Raw genomic sequence first — 4,556 nt, 5'->3', positions numbered from 1 at the left:
CGGCATGTATAGATCACAAACAAGTAATCTGTATGCGGCCTGGACGGTCCTAATTGATGGTAATCAGCCACTACAGACGGTCCCTTGACGATTAACCTTGCTGGATAGTGCAAATGTATTCAGCAACTTATTGGGAAATGATAATGATCTGGTGCGCCCAGACGCCCAGGAGAGCGAGGACAATTGAAAGAAGTGACTGAAACATGAATGTGCCAGCCTTTAATTCTGAGACTGAGCTTCGAAACAACATTTGCATGCACATTCACTACCTGCACACAAATACGCATTATCAACCTGAATGGCAAAACAATCCTTTTAATATATTCAGTGTTTCCCTGCATGAATTCTATTGTCCTCCCATGTGAGCGTTTGCTTATCCATCTGAAGATGTTTTTTCATGGATTCAGAGATTCCCTCGAACAAACTTTATTTGCTCTCTAATTCCCACCCTTACATAAATAAATTTGATTACCACTGGAGCTCCACCATAACAGCTTAGCTCTTGTGCTTATTTAGGTATGGTAGAGAGGCAAACATGCTAAATTGCCCATTTTGTTTGTGAAGCAGTAATGAGATTAACAAAACTTCCTCTAAGGGTTTGCGTAGCTCTTAGGTATTATCTTGAGTATTTTTGCAACATGTTCTCATGTCCTCTCTCTACCACCCATTGGGCTCATTCCATCTCTGGGTTTTAAGTCATATTAAGAACCATGTCAAACCATAGCTTGTTCTTTTGAAGCAGCATCAAGATTGTTTTTTTTTTTTTTTTTAATGAAAAGCCTTTAAGCTTCACCAAGGAGGCAGATCGTCCCTGGATGCACAAAGGCGCTGGCAATATGCAGAACTTCAGTGAAAGCCCTTTACGAACTGATGCAATAGTGCTCTTTCTGAACCCTGCAGTTGAGTAATAAAGTTACTGTGAGTCACTGATCCCACAGAGGAATCTGGGATAAATCTGGCTTCTCGCCTAAAAAAAAAAAAGGCTTTTTATTTTGGCACTGCACCACCATGTAGAAACTTCTTCCATGACGATTTATGCATTCATGTGGAACTTCATTTTCTGACCTCCATTGATCAACAGATTTTTTTTTGTATCTCCAAGGTTTTTACCTAGCACAGAAAAAAGATGAATGTCATGCCAGCTATTTCCTTTTGATTACCAGTGTTCACCTCGAGGCATTCAGCGACTGATTAATGTTGAGACAACAAAAATGAAATATTTTTCTTATTTCCTCTCCCTCTGGGAATGACAAACTCATTCTGGCAAGGGCTTGTACTGCCATTTGGAGCCTTGTAGAGCAAATCAAGTTGGAGAAATGTGTTAATGGACAGAAAATAATCATTATGAATGATCCATTCTCTTATAGTGACATCCTTGCAATGGGTTAAAAGCTCTCTAGAGGCTGCTTTACAATTCTCCCTCTTTAAATTCCCATTTTCTTTGCAACTGCAATTTTTTTTAATTCACTTGTTTTTTTCTAAATTAAGTCTAGGATATTTATTCAAAGATGTCTCAAGTTGCTAAATACATGTATAATGTGTATATATCAGCATGTTTCAGAAGTACTTAGACAGAGGTTTTCTATTTTAGCTATACCTATTTGAGGTGTCAGTAACATGCACCGTGAATCATCATCATACTGTTGTCTGATTCAGTGTTACAGTAGCTGTCTCTCTCAACAGTGTGACTCCCTTTCTTTTTTATTTCAGTATGCAGAACAGACACTTGAGAGATTTGAATGGCTTGTGTGGTGAACATAAAAAAATACATCAACATGCAAATATACCAAAGCTGTGAAATGTAGCCGAGATGATTACGTTGCCATTTAGAAATGACATTAGACAAAGATTGAAATGGTTTTTCAAAAACATTTGGTAGAGGCAATTTTTTTTTTTTTTTTTTTGCTGGTTTTACAGAATGGTATGATGTAAACACACCCAAGTGACAACTTGCATAACAATTTGTACAGTAAAGGTGGTGCAGTATTGCTAACAATAGCTTTCAAAAGCCGAAGATTTGTACGAGATACAAAATTCTCTGATAATAACACGTTTTTTTTTTCTTAGATGTTTTCAGTGAAATAAGTTTTTAACTTAAACAATTTTGCTTTGTAGAATACAACAGTAATAGGATCTGTTGCTCTGCTATGCATTTTATTTTCAAAAATGTTATTAATGAGGATATTTCTAAGTTTTCTCTGCCACTGTTGTCTTGCTGGGAGCAGGTGGTGGTGATTGTCACTTGACAAGAGCTTTGACCATCCTTCCATTTACAAGTCAAGTGGTTATAATACATCCTATGAGCGGCACTATGTCAGGGCAGATTGGAGGCCACAGTAAGTCGCTATAGGAAAGTGACGAAACAGGCCATGGGCAAGCTGGTTAGCATGCTAACTTCAGTAATGGAGACAAGAGTTAACATTGGTGTTGCTTTCCAACTCTGGAGGCAGCTCTTGGTGAGTAAAGGAATGAAGTCTGATGCTGAACTTGCAACATTTCTACTGGTTAGTAAACAGCTGTTAATGCTAACACTGGCTATGTAGCAATAGCTAAACTTACAAGCAGCACCTTTCACTCATCTCTTTAAAAAAGGTTTCATATTAATGTTGTCTCTTTAAAGTTCTATTAACTGGATTTACTTTACTTTACTTTGGACATAAATCTGTGCATTATTGTGCACTTTTGCTGTAAATGCACCTTTACCTCTAATAAACAAATGGATATGTCAACTGTTTAGAAGCTGCTGAACTGATTTTTTTCCTTTACTCACCCACCAGATGTCCTCACACTTTTCTCCTACTTCCCATTCACCTGTCTGCCTTGCCCATCCACACTCCTGTTCCCACGTCTCATCAGTCCTGCAGTCACCTGGTCTCTCCCCACCTGCTCCTTGTTCCCCAATCAGCCTTTTCACTATTAATACCAGCCCACAGTCTTTGTCAGATCGTGCCCTTTTCGTTCCTGGTTATGGTCCCTTGTGGTTCTTGTGGGGCGACTCCTGTTGTCTGTTCCTGCTTTCCTTGCCTGCTTGCTCACCTGCCTATAGGCCTTGTTTACTTCATAAAAGTATCTTCACAGCATCAGCCTGCCGTTGTGTGTCAGCATTTGCGTCTACTGCCTGTCCTACTACCACTATGACATAGGCTGTATATAACCAAAAATGGCCAAAACTGTCAATGATTCAATAATTTCACCAAAGACAAGTTGGATTTCCAGCATTCTTGTTTGGCTCAAACTCAGTTGTGGGACGCAAACCAGTCCACCTCCTGGCAAATAAAGACAGTCCTAATCTCCTCTCACCACCCACTTATATTTTCAGCAGCTCAAGGACGGAACATGGTGCTGTGAGCAAGAGAACAGTATCATAAACATACAGTACATTATCGAAACATTTACTACCAAGAAGGGCTGATGTTTCCTTTCGAAGTCGAAAAGCAAGTGTACATGCAATGTTATCACTCCAGTTATGTGTAAGATTTTTGTTTTTTAAATTTAGACACCTTACTTTATTTGCAGGTTGCCATAGCTCGAAGGAATGGCACAGCTGTCGGGAATACTTTGTTCTTTGCTTGTCATGGCACCAGCTCATGCTTGAAGGTCCCATATTTAAACCTTGCTGGTGTTTTATTTGAAGTTTTGAAATCCATAAGATGTATTTGTGGTTTTAAGTACCAAAAGCAATCTCAATGTAGGTTTACATCTCCTCTGAGGTTTCTCTCTGGTGCTCGGGTAACAACAGGTGAGAAGAGAGACTCTGAGCCTCTTTTCTGATTGGCTGACTGTTTTCTGAGTGATCGAATAAAAATATAGCAGTTTTCAGGTAAACACTCACAGAAACCAAATCCTGCAAGGTTGGATGGTGGGTCTGGGTGGGCTGGGCTTGGGGAATGGCAGAGGGTGGTGACTGCTTTGTTGTGACATCACAAAGTTACGGGAAGTCCTGATTCCTCGTTTTAAGGCTCAGTTTCTAAGTACAGGCTGTGTGCATTTCTCTGTGGAATGAGCGCTTTGATCCTTTCACAGTATTAATGTAGAACCTAGACCTGCTTTATAAACAAGACATGGAAATCTCACTTTATACAATATCAGACCTTAAATGCACCATTTAAGGTACAGCGGTGACTTGGTGAACTGAGGTAGATATAATTACATATGATGTACATATAAACCAGCACTTTTGGTGAGTTATTGTTGCAGATAATATCTCTCAGTCTGCTTTTAGATTGCAAGGATTGCAGCAGTCTGACCAGTGCTGGTGGACATAAGAGATATAAGAGGCGACTTTGTTGAGATAAATGTGACAGATGGGGTTCAAAACACTGCTAAGCCAAAGGGTGTCTCCGAATGGAATAAAGCAATCCATGGACTCAGCGAACCACAAAAAATCCATTGCTGTCTATGGATTTCAATCTGAAATGTCAAGATGTCAATCAATACCGTGAGACTGATCCTCAAGCATTTCATAGCCATCTAAGGCTCATGTCATTGAGGATCCGACAAATCGAAAACTATTCAGACACATGGCAATGGTTGGTATATGATTTTTTTTTTTTTTT

The sequence above is a fragment of the Seriola lalandi genome, unplaced genomic scaffold (genome assembly GCF_002814215.2).
Source record: "Seriola lalandi dorsalis isolate HSWRI2012SDOR001 ecotype SW California unplaced genomic scaffold, Sedor1 jcf7180002054572, whole genome shotgun sequence".
Lineage (NCBI taxonomy): Eukaryota > Metazoa > Chordata > Actinopteri > Carangiformes > Carangidae > Seriola > Seriola lalandi.
Note: the sequence above shows the minus strand (reverse complement) of the source record.